The sequence below is a fragment of the Chiloscyllium plagiosum genome, chromosome 2, assembly GCF_004010195.1.
Source record: "Chiloscyllium plagiosum isolate BGI_BamShark_2017 chromosome 2, ASM401019v2, whole genome shotgun sequence".
NCBI classification, from domain to species: domain Eukaryota; kingdom Metazoa; phylum Chordata; class Chondrichthyes; order Orectolobiformes; family Hemiscylliidae; genus Chiloscyllium; species Chiloscyllium plagiosum.
This window is the reverse complement of record NC_057711.1, coordinates 10,593,659-10,610,372: the sequence shown is the minus strand read 5'-3', so window position 1 is coordinate 10,610,372 and position 16,714 is coordinate 10,593,659.

Below are 16,714 nucleotides of genomic sequence, written 5' to 3'. Positions count from 1 at the left end.
TATAATTTCAGTTACATCACACTGTAAATTTTTGGTATAAATTCTGTGTTACGATCAAGCCCTCCACTACCACCTGGTGAAGGAGCGTCGCTCCGAAAGCTAGTGTGCTTCCAATTAAACCTGTTGGACTATAACCTGGTGTTTGATTTTTAACTTTGTACACCCAAGTCCAACACCGGCATCTCCAAATCATGAACAGGCACACAGGATGGTTAAGAAGGTGTTTGGCAACTTGCCTCCTTAGCTCAGACCTTCGAGTGTAGGTGTTAGGATGTCATGTTGAGTTTGTACAGAACTTTTGTGAAGTTCCTTCTGGAGTAGTGTCCCCAGTTCTGAGCTCCCTGTTATAGGAAGGATATTATTAAGCTAGAGGGCTCAGAAAATGGTGGGTTCAAGATTTAAAAATAGACTGGAAAGGCTGGGACTGTTTTCACTGGAGTTTAGGAGGTTGGGAGGTGACCTTTTGATGTTTTTGGGGTCTGGATAAGGCGAATGGCAAATGTCTTTATCCTAGGGTTGGGGATTTCAAGACTAGGGGGTGTATTTTTAAGATGAGGGGAGAAAGATCTTTTACACGGAGAGTGGTTCATATGTGAAATGAATTAGCAGAATAAGTGGTGGATGTTAGTACAGTTACAAGATTTAAAAGACATTTGGATAAGTCCATGAATAAGAAATGTTTGGAGGGATATGAGCCAAGTGCAGGCAGGTGGGACTAGTTTAGTTTGGGATTATGGTCAGCATGGACTTGTAGGAACAAAGGGTCTGTTTCTGTGCTGTACAACTCTATGACTCTGCAACTGACCAGATCATGTGTTTTATGGTCTGGTGAAGGGGCAGGTATTAGGAAGGGCACCAGGGAGAACTCCTCTGCTGACCGGGAACTTACTCCCACATGTAGTTGCTGAAGTGAATGAGAACATTGGAGCCAGGAGTGGACCATACACTTTCTCATGCCTTATCTGCCATTCAGTATAACTAGAAGTAATCGAAGGCTTCACTCCATTTTCTCACCTACTTTTTGTATTCTTTGATATTCTGAGAGACCAAACAATAGAAGCATAGAAACCAGGAGCAGGCATAGGCCATTCGGCCCTTTGAGCCTAATCTGCCATTCGATCTGATCACGGCTGATCATGTGTCTCAACAACATATTCCTGCTTTCGCCCCATATGCCTTGATATCTAAAAATGTTTCCAGCCCTTCCTTGAATATATTCAGTGATTTGGCCTCCACAGTTTTCTAAGGTAGAGAATTCCACAAGTTCACTACCCTTTCAGTGAAGGAGGATTTCCTCATCACAGTCCGAAATGGTCTGCCCTGTAGCCTGAGACTGTCCCCTGGTTCTAGACTACCCACCCAGGGGAAATATCTTGCCATCATCTGGTCTGAAAATCCTGTTCGAATTTTTTGCATTTCAATCAGATCTCCGCTCATCCTTCTGAACTCGAGTGAATTCGGGCACAATTGAACCAATTTCTCTTCATTGGACAGTCCTGACATCACACCAGTATTAACCTTGTCTGTCTCAGCTTAAATAAACTCAACGAGGGAGCATCATCAGATCTCTGGGTTGGAAAACTCTAAAGCCTGTCTGAGTGAAGAAATTCCTCTTCATCTCATACCTGAAAGATTGGCCCCTCATCCAAAGGTGGTGGCCCTATATTTTAGATCTCCCACCCGGGGGATGCAACCTCCTGGGATCTACCCTCTCAGCCACTTCAGAACCATGAAAATTGCAATGAGATACTTCCCCTTCTTCTACTCTTTTAAAATAAATGTTAAATAGTCCCTGGTGAAACACTGTAACAAAAAAAAATCAACCTATCAAAATTAAAACAGCATTATCAGGAGTAATGATGCAACCCAGTCCCTGTACTGCCCACCAGTCCTTAGACCACGAGGTATAGGAGCAGAATTAAGCCATTTGGCCCATCGAATCTGATCCATTATTTAATTGTAACTGATATGTTTCTCAACTCCATTCTCCTGCCTTCTCTCTGTAACTGATTTGATTTGCTTGATTTATTGTCGCGTGTACTGGAGTACAATGAAAAGCTTTGTTTCTGAGCAGTACAAGCAGATCATAGTAAGCAAGGATGTATAAATCAACAAGCCTTGGATGGGGCATACAGGTTACATTGCACAGGGTGTGCACTCGGTGTGATCAAAGTTAGCAAGATCAACATTATTTGAGGCGAGAGAGTCCATTCATCAGCCTAATAACAGCCAGGAAGAGGCTGTTCCTGAACCTGTTGTTGTGTGTGTTCAGGCTTCTGTATCTTCTGCCTGATGGAAGAGGTTGTAGGGGAGCATTACTGGGGTGGGATGGATCTTTGATGATGTTGGCAGCCTTTCCGTGGTAGCGAGCCATGTAAATGGAATCCATGGATGGGAGATTGGCTTCCATGATGGTATGGTCTGTGGATGCCATCTTCTGTAGTTTCATATGGTCCTGGGCAGAGCAGCCATGCACCCAGACAGTATGCTCTGGATGGTGCATCTGTAGGAGTTGGTGAGGCTCCTTATGGACATGCCGAATTTCCTGAGCCGCCTGAGGAAGAAGAGGTGTTGTTGTGCCTTCTTGACCGTCGCATCGACATGGGAAGTCCAGGATAGGCTGTCGGTTCTCACCACTCTGTGGAACTTGACGGTCTCCACACTCTCAACCTCAATTCCTTAGATGTCGATGGAGGCAAGTTCTCCTCCTTTCTCTCTGAGGTCAATGACCAGTTCTTTAGTTTTGCCAAACTCTTGAGCCCCTTACCAATCAGGAACCTCAATAACCTCGAGCGCTTTCTGCGGCAATGAGTTCCACAGATCACCATCCTCTGGCTAAAGGAATTCCTCCTTATCTCAGTTCTCATTCTGGGGCTGTGCCCCTGGGTTCTAATCTCTTTACTAGTGGAAACATCCTCTCCATGTGCACTCTATCCAAAGCTGTCAGTACTCTGTAAGTTTCAAACAGATCCCCCGTCAACCTTCTAAACTCTATCAATTCCTGAAGAAGGGCCTGTGCCCGAAACGTCGAATCTCCTGTTCCCTGGATGCTGCCTGACCTGCTGTGCTGTTCCAGCAATAAAGTTCAAACTCTATCAACTACAGTCCCAGAATCCTCAACTACACACATGCAAATAAATAACCATTAATTTTGTCTTTTTACCATTTTTCTCCCTTTTAACTTTTTACTGCTGCTTTTCTACGTTTGTGTACTCTCTCCTTTCCTATCCCACTCTGTGTATTGTTATTCAAATGTCTGCCCTGTAATGCTGCCATATCCTCCTGCTTTTTAAGCTTCCATTTCCTGCCTCCAAAAACCTACTCCCCTCTTAATTAGTCATAAAGCCTATCAAGGATGTTGTGAAACTTAAAAGGGTTCAGAAAAGATTTACAAGGTTTCCAGTGTTTGTGGGTTTGAGCTATAGGGAGAGGTTGAACAGGCTGGGGCTGTTTTCCCTGGAGTGTCGGAGGCTGAGGGGTGACCTTACAGAGGTTTATCAAATCATGAGGGGCATGGATAGAGTAAATAGACAAGGTTTTTTTTCCCTGGGATGGGGGAACCCAGAACTAGAGGGCACTTAGATTTAAGGTGGGATGGGAAAGATTTGAAAGAGACCTGAGGGGCAACTTTTTGACGCAGAGGGTGGTGTGTGTATGGAATGAGCTGCCAGAGGAAGTGGTGGAGGCTGGTACAATTACAGCATTTAAAAGGGATCTGAATGGATATATGAATAGGAAGGGTTTAGAGGGATATGGAACAAATGCTGGCAAATGGCACTAGATTAGTTTTGGATATCTGGTCAGCATGGACGAGTTGGACTGAAGGGTCTGTTTCTGTGCTGTACATCCCTATGACTAATGGCCAGGTCTCTAGCACTGAGCCTGGCTCTGTGGCTCGGAAGGGAAGGGGGGAGAATAGAAAAGAGATAGTGGTAGGAGACTCAATAGTTAGAGGAATGGACAGGAGATTCTGTGGTTGTGAATGGAACTCCCGGAAGGTATACTGCCTCCCAGGTGCCAGGGTCCGGGATGTCTCCGATCGAGTCTACAGGATTCTGAAGGGGGAAGGTGAGCAGCCAGAAGTATTGGTTCCCATTGGCACCAATGACAGAGCTAGGAAAAGGGATGAGGATCTAAAAAGTGATTTCAGGGAGTTAGGTTGGAAGCTAAAAAGCGGTGCCACGTGCTAATGAGGCGAGGAACAGGGAACAAGTGCAGCTTTACATGTGGCTACAGGGCTGGTGCAGGAGGGAGGGCTTCAGATACATAGATCATTGGGGCACCTTCTGGGGAAGGTGGGACCTGTACATGAAGGACGGGTTGCACTTAAACTGGAGAGCCACCAATGTCCTGGGTGATTTGCTAGAACACTTCAGAAGGGTTTAAACTAGTTTGGCAGGGGGATGGGAACTAGAGCTACAGATCAGAGGAAAGGCTAGTTGTTGAACGGACAGAAGTAGAATGCAGAGAGTCTGTCAGGAAGGATATACAGTTGATAAGACAAAGGGATGGGTTAAAGTGTGTTTGTTTCAATGCAAGGAGTGTCAGGAATAAGAGTGATGAACTTAAAGCATGGATCAGTACTTGGAACTATGATGTTGTGGCCATAACAGAAACATGGGTTTCACAGGAGCAGGAATGGTTGCTGGATGTTTCAAGGTTTAGATCTTTTACAAAGAACAGGGAGGGAGGTAAAAGAGGAGGGAGAGTAGCATCATTAATTAGAGAATGCATCACAGCTGCAGAAAAGGAGATTGTTGAGCAGGGTTTGTCTGCTGAGTCAGTATGGCAGAAGTCAGTAACAGGAAAGGAACAGTCACTTTATTGGATGTTTTCTATAGACCCCCCAATAGCATCAAAGAGTTGGAAGAACAGATTGGACAGCTGATCTTGGAAAGGTGCAGATGTAACAGCGTTGTTGCTATGGATGACTTCAACTTCCCCAACTTACCCCTCAGCCTCCGACGCTCCAGGGAAAACAGCCCCAGCCTGTTCAGCCTCTCCCTGTAGCTCAGATCCTCCAACCCTGGCAACATCCTTGTAAATCTTTTCTGAACCCTTTCAAGTTTCACAACATCTTTCCAATAGGAAGGAGACCAGAATTGCATGCAATATTCCAACAGTGGCCTAACCAATGTCCTGTACAGCCGCAACATGACCTCCCAACTCCTGTACTCAATACTCTTTGCTGGAAATTCTGGGAAGCATCAAGATAGAGAAGTCCCCAGGGCCAGACCAGATATATGCAAGGTTACTACAGGAAGTGTGGAATGAGAATGCTGCATCTCTGGTGATGATCTTTGTATCCTCACTCTCCATGGGAGTAGTACTGGATGATTGGAGGAAGGCGAATGTTGTCCACTGTTCAAGAACGGGAATAGGGAAATCCCTGGGAATTACAGACAAGTCAGTCTTACATCTGTGGTAAGCAAGGTACTGGAAAGGGTTTGAGAGATAGGATTTGTGACTATTTGGAAGAGACATATTTTGATTAAAGATAATTAGCATGGCTTTGTGAGGGGCAGGTCATGTCTCACAAGCCTTATTGAATTCTTTGAGGATGTGACAAGGCAAGTTGATGAAGGTTGAGTGGTGGATGTGGTGTGTATGGATTTCAGTAAGGCATTTGATAAGAATCCCCACCATAGGCTCATTTAGAAAGCTAGGAGGTATGGGAACAGGGAAATTTGGCTGTCTGGATACAGAATTGGCTGGCTGACAGAGGACATCGAGTGGTAATGCTGGGAGAGTATTCCACCTGGAGGTTCTGCAGGGATCTGTTCTTGGGCCTCTACTCTTTGTAGCTTTTATAAATATCTTGGATGAAGAGGTGGAAGGGTTAGTAAGTTTGCCAAAGACACAAAAGTCAGTGGTGTTGTAGATAATGTCGAGGGCTGTTGCAGACTACAAGACATTGACAGGATGCAGAGCTAGGTTGAGAAGTGGCAGGTGCAGTTCAATCTAGATAAAATGCAAAGTGACTCCTTTTGGAAGGTCGAATTTGAATGCTGAATACAGGGTTAAAGACAGAATTCTTGGCAGTGTGGAGAAACAACGGTATCCTGGAGTCCATGTACATAAACCCCACAAAGTTGCTACCCAAGTTGATAGGTTTGTTAAGAAGATGTATGGTAGCGAGTTTTGAAAAGATTTGTAGCTCAGGTTGAGGTTCTGGATGTAGGTTTGCTCACTGAGCTGAAAGGTTTGTTATCAGATGTTTTGTCACCATACTAGGTAACAGCTTCATTGAGCCTCCAGAAGAAGCACTGGTAGTGTAACCCGCTTTCTATTTATATGTTTGGATTTCCTTGGGTTGGTGATGTCATTTCCTGTGGTGATGTCATTTCCTAAGACGTGACCCACTCTCACTAGTATCCTTACATACGGATGAGGAAGGACATCACTTCGATTGGGACAACACATCCATCCTAAGACAAACCAGAGACACACAAGAGAATTCCTAGAAGCATGGCATTCCAACTGAAACTCTCTCAACAAACACATTGACTTGGATCCCATTTACCACCCCCTGAGAAAAAGAACAGGAAATGGTGTTTGGTACGCTTTCCTTTATCGGAAAGATGTTGTGAAACTTGAAAGGGTTCAGAAAAGATTTACAAGGATGTTGCCAGGGTTGGAGGATCTGAGCTATAGGGAGAGGCTGATCAGGCTGGAGCTGTTTTCCCTGGAGTGTCAGAGGTTAAGGGGTGACCTTATAGAGGTTTACAAAATTATGAGGGGCATGGATAGGATAAATAGACAAAGTCTTTTCCCTGGGATCAGGGAGTCCAGAACTAGAGGGCATAGGTTTAGGGTGAGAGGGAAAAGATATAAAAGAGACCTAAGGGGCAACCTTTTCACGCAGAGGGTGGTACGTGTATGGAATGAGCTGCCAGAGGAAGTGGTGGAGGCTGTTACAATTGCAACATTTAAGAGGCATTTGGATCGGTATATGAATGGGAAGGATTTGGAGGGATATGGACCGGGTGGTGGCAGGTGGGACTAGATTGGGTTGGGATATCTGGTCGGCATGGACGGGTTGGACCGAAGGGTCTGTTTCCATGCTGTACATCTTTATGACTCTATGATATCACCATAGGAAATGATGTCACCCCAAGAAATGACATTGCCAACCCAAGGAAGCCCAAACATATAAATAGAAAGTGGGTTATACTTCCAGCGCTTCATCTGGAGGCTCACTGAAGATGTTACCTAGTATGGTGATGAAACGTCTGAAAACGAACTTACCAGTTCAGCGAGCAAACCTACATCCAAGGCTTATGTTGTTATGGCTTTCATTAACAGGGGGATTGAGTTTAAGAGCTGCAAGGTTTTGCTGCAGCTCTATCAAACCCTGGTTAGACCACACTTGGAATATTGTGTCCTTTTCTGGTCACCTCATTATAGGAAGGATCTAGATGCTTTAGAGAGGGTGCAAAGGAGATTTACCAGAATGCTGCCTGGATTGGAGGGCTTGTCTTATGAAGAGAGGTTGACTGAGCTAGGGCTTTTCACACTGGAGAGAAGAAGGAAGCGAGGTGACCTGATAGAGGTGTACAAGGTAATGAGAGGCAGAGATAGAGTGGATAGCCAGAGACTTCTCCCCAGGGCAGAAATGGCTGTCATGAGGGGTCATAATTTTAAGGGGATTGGAGGAAGTTATAGGGGAGATGTCAGAGGGAGGTTCTTTATGCAGAGTGGTCAGTGTGTGGATGCACTGCCAGCAGTGGTAGTAGAGTCAGAGACATTAGGGACATTTAAGTGACTGCTGGACAAGCACATGGATGGCAGTAAATTGAGGGGCGTGTAGGTTAGGTTGATCTCAACATAGTGGGCTGAAGGGCCTGTACTCTGCTGTATTGTTCCCGACCTCTCCGCCCCCACCCCCTCTCCGGCCTATCACCCTCACCCTCACCTCCTTCCACCAATCGTATTCCCAGCGCCTCTCCCCCAAATTCCCCCCTCCCCCACCTTTTATCTCAGCCCGCTTGGCACACCAGCCTCATTCCTAAAGAAGGACTTATGCCCGAAACGTCGATTCTCCTGCTCCTCGGATGCTGCCTGGCCTGCTACGTTTTTCCAGCACCACACTTTTCAACTATGTTCTATGTTCTCTGACTCCATGACCGTACAGCCCTAGCTGTTCGACACACCAGGACGCTGGCTCAACATGGCTTAAGTGAGGCCCACCCCACCAGAACAACTCTCTTCTAGCCCAGTACTGGTGCTAATGCCCACAAATAGAAAGCCATCCCACACACACCAATTGATGAGTCACTCAATTAACTTTATTTATCATATGCCAGTTTGTGCATTGTTCAGGTAACAATCTCAAGTTGATTATCTTAGAGGGTCTGCTTACTAACATGGCTGCTAACTGAACAAAACCTTTCAGCAGAGCATCCTTTCTAGCCATAGGCGATAACTACTGGATTGTTCACCACTCTCTCCAATTTGTTTCCTACCCACCTTGAGATATCGTTAAACTTGGCACTGGGCAGGCAACACAGCCTTCAGGACTCCTGCTCAAAGCTCTCTCTCTCTCCTAAGACAACTATTTCCTATTTCCTTCCTGTACTAAGGCACCAAGATCACCCTGCAGTCCCCACTTACTTTCATACAGATTGCAACAATCTTGTAACTGTTGCACAACTGGGGTCACAATTCTTCTGTCCATGATCAAAGATCAATTTTGAATGACTGAGTCTGAGGTGTGTGACCATTCTCTGGAGCGGTGTTAGGTAACTTCCTCATTCCTTGATGTAGCACAATGACAGCAACTCAGACTTCAGCTGCTCAACTCAGATCTGAAATTCCTAGAGCCGTCTACACGTACTACAGACTTGTTCACTCTGGATAAAACCGCTGTCCGGCAGCTTCCACGTGTTACAGCAGCCCTTACAGCCTCTCATTGTAATCTCCAAAAAAACATAAACCTGGTTTACTCAGCCTGTCATCATAGGACAACCCTTCCTCCGACCAGGAATCAATCAAAACACTCTTTGTTGCAATACATCCTCTCTAAATAGGGAGACTAAAGCTACACAGCCAATTCCAGGTGAAGTCTCACCAAAACAGATTGCAATCAGCAATTCTAGTCTTTATTCCTGTACTCCTGTCCCCTTTCATTAAAAATTAACGTACCATTACCCTCATTGCTGTTTCTGCTGACTGTATCTGTTCCGCATACCACCACACCCAAGTCCTATTCAATCTCTATTTTACCCAGTTATCACATCCTCTCTATTCTAATGAAAACCTTGCACTTCCCCACCTTATATCCCAGCTGCCATTTGTTGTTCTGGCAATGAACTATCTCCATCTTTTAGTGCAACTCTCTCATAAGGAGCAGTGATACTATTGTGATTATGGAATTATTGCTGGACTATTAATCCAGAGACCCAGATAATGTACTGGAGACCTGAGTTCAAATCCTGTCATGGTGGAATCTGAATTCAATAAAAATCTGGAATTAAGAGTCTAAGAGTGACTGCAATTTAATTGTCGGAGCGGAGGCTTGGCTCAAGAGCTGTGAGATTGATCTGAATGTTTTCTGTTTTGGCTCTTATTTTTAATTCGAACTATTGCATTAATAGTTTCAGTATACTTTTCTCTGTACACCTGTACTTACATACATGTGACAATAAAATCTAACAATGTAATCTAATGTCCTTTAGGGAATGAATGCGGTTGACCCTTGATTCTGAGCAATTAGGGATGGGCAATACATGACTAGCCTAGCTAACCAGTGGTACCTTAATTCTGTGAATGAATAAACAAAAATATTCTGAAGAAGGGTCACTGGACTTGAAATATTAAGTCTGCTTTCTCTCCACAGATGCTGCTAGACCTGCTGAGTTTCTCCAGCAATTTCTGTTTTGTTCCCCAGATTTCCAGCGTCTGTTGTTCTTTGTGGGCGGCACGGTGCGGGTCAGTGTGGACTTGTTGGGCCGAAGGGCCTGTTTCCACACTGTAATGTATTCTAATCTAATCTAATGTAATTTATTTCTATCTACATCCCTTCGCAGCTTGTCTGTACCTTCCTCACAGGTTACTCACCACCTGACTTTGTTTCAGTATATGACTGAGGGATTTAAGGAGAAACGGGATACAGATTGGGGAGAAGGGAATGGAGGTTTAAGTTGATCGAGATGGATGAGGAAGGATACTTGAGTGGAGCACGCATGATGGCATGGCCTGGTTAGACCAATTGGCTTGTTCTAGAGCTGTTTGATCCACTTATTGTGTTGTAAGCACCCCAGAGTCAAAGGGAAGTCTCCATAGCATGAGAAAAGCTCCACAGACTGGAGCAAGAATGAGGTGGTGGTGAAGTCAGGAGATGAGTTACACACCGCGGAATTCCTAGTCTCTGATCTGCCCTTGTAACCACAGTATTTATGTGGCGAGTCCAGTTCAGTTTCTGGTCAACTAGTGATAATGCCATTGAATGTCAAGGGTGCTGATTAGATTTTCTCTTGTTAAAGATGGTCATTGCCTGGTATTTGTGTGGCGAACATTCTCATTTCTGACCTTATGGTGGAGGGAAGGTCATTGATGAAGCAGCTGAAGATTAGATCATAGAATCCTTACAGTATGGAAACAGGCCCTTCAGCCCAACAAATCTGCACAACCCTCCAAAGAGTAATTCACCCAGACCCATTCCCCTACCCTATATTTACCCCTGACTAATGCAACTAAGCTGTGCATCCCTGAACACTATGGGCAATTTAGCATGGCCAATTCACCTAACCTGCACATCTTTGGATCCTGGGGGGAAACCGGAGCACCCGGAGGAAACCCACGCAAACGCAGGGAGAATGTGCAAACGCCACACAGACAGTCATCTGAGGCTGGAATCGAACCCGGATACCTGGCGCTGTGAGGCAGCAGTGCTAACCACTGAGCCACCGTGCCGCCCTTGTTGGGCCTAGAAGACTACCCTGAGAAAGTTCAGGAGACATGTCCTGGAACTGAGATAACTGATGTCTAACCATTATAACCATCCTCCTTTTTCTGGGTATGACTCCAATAAATGGAGAGACTTCCCTTAATTCAAATTGACTCCAGTTTTGCTCGGGCTCCTTGAGCCACAATAAAATGTGACCTTAATGACTGGGACAGTCACTTACACATCTCACCTCTGGAATTCAGCTCTTTTGTTAGATCAAGGCTATAATGAGGTCAGGAGCTGAGTGGCCCTGGTGGAACCCACACTGCATGTCACTGAGCAGCTTATTGCAGAGCAGGTACTACTTGGTGACTCCTTCCATCATTTTACTGATGATCGAGAGTAAAATGATGGGGGTGTGGGAGGTAATTGGCTGGCTTGGATTTGTCCTGCTTTTTGTGTGCAGGACATATATGGACAACTTGAAATACATGAAAGCACTCTCTGCAACTGGATCCTCGGTTTCCTGACCCACAGGCTACAATCAGTGAAGATTGGGGACAATATTTCATCCTCACTAACACTCAACACTGGAGCCTCCCAGGGGTGTGTACTCAGCCCCCTAATGTACTCATTGTATGCCCATGACTGCGTCGCCAAATACCAGACTAATGCCATTTACAAGTTCACTGATGATGCCACCATAGTTGGTCAAATCTCAGATGGCGACAAAACAGACTACAGACGGGAGTTGGAAGACCTGGAAAAACGGTGCACTGAGAACAACCTAGCTCTCAATGCTGACAAATCCAAGGAACTCATTAGTGACTTCCAGCAGGATGTTACTCATGCCCCCCTACACATTAACAGCACAGAGGTGGAACGAGTGGAGAGTGTCAAGCTCCAGGGAGTAGTCATCCACAACAGGCTTTCTTGGACTCTTCGTCTGGACACACTGGTTACAAAGACCCAACAACGTCTCTCCTTCCTCAGGCAGCTGAGGAAATTTGGCATGACAGCGAATACCCTTACCAACTTTTATAGGTGCGCCATCGAGGGCATTCTGTCTGGATGTATCACTATCTGGTATGGTAACTGTACCATTCAAGATCGGAGACTGTTACAGAGAGTGGTGAACTCGGCCCGGACAATCACAAAGGCCAACCTCCCGTCTAAAGAATCCATCTACCAGTCCCGCTGTCAAGAAAAGGCCGCCAGCATTCTCAAAGATCTATCCCACCCTGGCAATGTTTTTCTACAACCTCTACCATCGGGGAGAAGGTACAGAAGCCTGAACACACGCACCAGCCGTTTCGACGCAGTTTCTATCCTCCTATTATTAGAATACTGAATGGACTCAAACTCTTAACATTTGCCTGTACCTGTGTTTTTTGTTTTTGCTGCTGTTTACCTATTATTTACTATCTATGCTACTTAACTCTGTGATCTGCCTGTATTGCTCACAAGACAAAACATTTCACTGTGCCTCGGTACACGTGACAATGAATTGAATTGAATTGAATTCAATTCAATTCATTTTCCACTCTGTCAGGAGGATGCCGGTGTAATAGATATACCAGAGCAGCTTGGCTGGGGGGCACGGCAAATTCTGGAACACATCTTCTTCAGTACTATTGCTCGAATGTTGTCGGGTCCATAGCCTTTGCAGCATCCAGTGCTTCCAACCAATCCTTGATATCAGGTAACAAAGCAGTGAACATGACCCAGCATGTGCCAAGTGAGAATGCTTAAGAGCATATTGTCAAATCTAAACGAATGTGTTCCTCATTTCACACTCCAGGAAGATCTGGTTTGGCATTAACAACTCAGACACAATGGATGGCACATGATTCCTTCACCAGAGTAAGGGTTTAATTTGGAAAGTAGAATGCTGTAGGTAGCAACATTGCATTTTACTTGTGAACAACCTCCCTGACTTTCAGTAATATCAGAATGGTCATAAGGGACAAATTATTGAGCATTTTCTGTGCATTTAAAAAAAAAATCCCTTCTGTCACATGGTATACATGTAGAATGCCTTCTGACTCAGTAACATAACACAACAAATAGTTGGTAAAACAGAAGGGTAATTCAATAGCAGAGCTCCACAATAGAAGATTTATATAATTGTGGATCTGTACAGTGATGGATTTGATTAACATCAGGCTTATATAACGCAAGATTACACAACACTAAACCAGGAAGGACAATGAGTTATTTGGATTGAAGCAAAGTGTTGCTAAGGGAAAAAAATGCAGAATGCCAATAGTCTGAATCAAAAACAGAAAATGCAGGAAATACTCATCAGGTCTGGCACATCTGTGTCTTGTGAAACAGAGTCAAGGTTTCAAGTCAACAGACATTTTTTGTCCAAACTACTACAGACCAAACACCTTGGGACTTTGATATGTTAAATGACGAGGCAGAGTCTAGTGGTAGAGCTGTACAATGGAGGGGAACTGTGGAAGCCATGTGCTTTGGACCAGTGAAAGAGAAATCAGAATTACCTTCCACAAGATGAGAAGCCAGAAACCATGGGCAAAGAGGTTTTTTTAATTAATTCAGGGGAGGCCACTGGGGTAAGCATTTATTGCCCTTCTCTAGTTGCCCTTGAAAAGATGGTAGTGAGCTGACTTCTTGAACTGCTGCAGACTATTTGATGCAGGGAGACCCACCATGATGATGGGAGGGAGCTGCAGGATTTTGACCCAGTGACAATTCAGAAACGGCGATATATTTGCAGCTTCAGAAGTCACACAACACCAGGTTTACTGGAGATCATGAAAAATATTGTCTCGTGCAGTATTTGCTGGAATCTTGTAAATTACGTTTATTTTGCACATGATGGCTTTTGGGTCTTGTTCTGATGAGTTGTCTGAGCGTGGCTGTCTGTTCATGGTCTGTCTTGAATCCTAGTGATCAGAGAAATCAGACTGTCAGTTCTGAGATGTTCTCCTATATTCAGGTGAAGTTATGAAAGCTTGTGATTTCAAATAAACCTGTTAGACTATAACCTGGTTTCATGTGACTTCGGAATTTGTCCACCCCAGTCCAACACTGGCACCTCCACATCATGAAATATTTCCATGTCAGGATAGTGTGTGGCTTGGAGAGGAACTTGCACATGATGGTATTCCTCTGTATCTGCTCCCCTTGTCCTTCTCGATGGAAGTGGTCATGTGTTTGGAAAGTGCTGTCTAAGGAGCCTTGGTGAATTTCTGCATTTCATCTTGTAAATAGTACAAAGTTCAACCATGGTATGTCAGTCTTGGAGATAGTGCAAATCAAACGTGTTGCTTTTTTCTGAATGATGTCAACTTCTTGTGTGTTATTGGAGCTGCACTCAGCCAAGTAAGTGGGCAGTATTCCATCACACTCCTTACTTGGACCTTGCAGTCAGTGGACAGACCATAAGACTAAGGGACTATTATGACACGGGGTAAACCCCCTCTGTTAATTTAAACCAGCAACACAGAAAAGATTTTTCTCATACAGTAATCTGTGAAAATTCGAGAGGCCAAGAGTAACAACTTCATTTCTTAAAGTGTGACAGAGAATAATTAACTAACAACTATTTACAACTGCTTCCTCTAACCTATCATTTATTTTCCCTTCTATAATACTAGTCTGATAAAACCCCTGAGTAAGATTTACCAAATTTCAAATTTCAAAACCAGGTAGCTGTTGAATCTTCCCATTGTGTCTTCCTCTATAGATTTTCTTCTTCTTAGGATTTCTCTTTCACCAGTCATTGATAGATAAATTTTCCTTTAAGAGAGCTGTGTTTCGGTCAGTTTGTACATGCTGGTGGCTTAGCAGTTCTTGCTCAACTGTTCATGTTTTCCCGGCTGTATACCCCCAAAATATCAGATTGTGTCAATGGTTTATAGTATTGTCAATATACTAAATTCAAACTTGATTAGAATTTGGTATTTTTTCGGGTATAGTTTAAACTGATTGGCCTAATTCAAATTTGTTTTTGTCTCCAGGCAACCAGCTACACGAGCTGCTGGATCACATGTTATATTATATCTGGTTCAGAACATTTGGTGCTGTCAGGTAATTCTGCTAGCTTTTAATTTTCTTAAAGGTACGGTACACTTGTACACCTTCATTACAGACAAGGGATCCAAAATAGGCCATTCAGCCCATTAAGTTTGCTCTGCTATTTAATGATATCATAGTGATCTGATAATCCTCAGGTCCACTTCCCTGATTCTGCCCAGAACCTTGATTCCCTCCCTGACTAACAATATGTCAATCTCAACCTTGAATAAACTTAACAGCCCAGCCTTGACAGCCCTCTATGGTAAAGAATTCCACGGATTCACTACCTTCTGAGAGAAGAAATCCCTCGTCATCATCTCTGTCTTAAATGGATGGCCCTGATTCTGAGATTATGTCCACAAGGGGAGACATCCTCTCCACATCTACCCTGTCCAGTCCCCTAAGAGTCTTATATATTTTAAAAAGGTCGTCCTCTTATTCTTCGAAACTCCAGTGAGTCCGGGCCAAACCTACTCAACCTCTCCTCAGAATAACAAACTCTCTCTCAGTACCAGGTGTCAACCAAATGAACCTTTTCAGGGCTGTCTCCAAGGCCAGAATATTTTTCCTTAGATAAGGAGACTAAAACGGTATTCCATCTGTGGTCTGACTAGTGCTTTGTAGGGTATTAGCAAGATTTCCACTCCCTCTGAAGCAAAGGGCAACATTCCATTTGCCCTCCCTATTACCTGCTCAACTTGGACGCTAGCTTTTTGCGATTCATGAGCAAGGACTCCCAAATCCCTCTGTGCTGCAATTTACCCTTCCCGCAGTCTTTCTCCATTTAAATAATATTCAGCTCCTCTATTCTACCTGCCAAACCTCACATTTTCCCACATTACATTCCCTCTGCTAAGTTTTGCCCACTTTCTTAACCTGTCGATATCCCTCTGCAGATTCTTTTTGTTGACCCCACCATTTGCCTTCCCACCTATTATATTGTCATCCACAAACTTTAGAAGAAGAAGAATGTGGAAACAGGCCCTTCGGTCCAACAAGTTCACACTGACCCTCCGAAGAGTAACCCACCCAGACCCATTCCCCTATCCTATATTTACCCCTGACCAATGCACCTAACCTACACATTCCTGAACACTATGAGCAACTTAGCATGGCCGATTCACCTGGCCTGCACATCTTTTGGATTGTGGGAGAAAGCAGGAGCACCCAAAGGAAACCCGCACAGACACGGGGAGATCGTGCAAACTCGACACAGACAATCACCCAAGACTGGAATCGAACCTGGGTCCCTCACGCTGTTGCCATAGCATGTGCACTTTCCTCATCAAAGCCACTAGTATGTGATCGCTTCTCAGCCTTTTGGCTAAGATCAAGTGTCTGTTCTTATCAGGGCTAGGGTCAAGTTGCGAGTCATCAGAGCTAGTGGAGATCATTGCTGGATCGTGATTGGACATCGGAGGATCGTTTGGTTGTGCTGACCTGCTATTGGTGGATCTTCATGCTGGCTTCGGCCTAACGCCAATTCAGGGACCAGCCAACCTCAGAGCTATGGCCTCAACAGCTGCCCGCACCCCGGGCCAGGGCGTTCGCAACACAGTCAAGGTGACTGTCAAGAAGGTGGAGGAGCATACACCGATCGGACGGTATTCGTCAAGGAGAATTTGTTTGAGTGCTGTGGGTTTGCTGCAGTGGATGTGTGGTGCCTGCAGGATTTCCCTGGGGCAGGCTACTTTGACGTCACCTTCAGGAGTGTGAAGCAATGCGAACAGCTCCTGAAGATCTTCAAGGAAAAGGAAGGGGAGCCGCTGTTCTCCATCT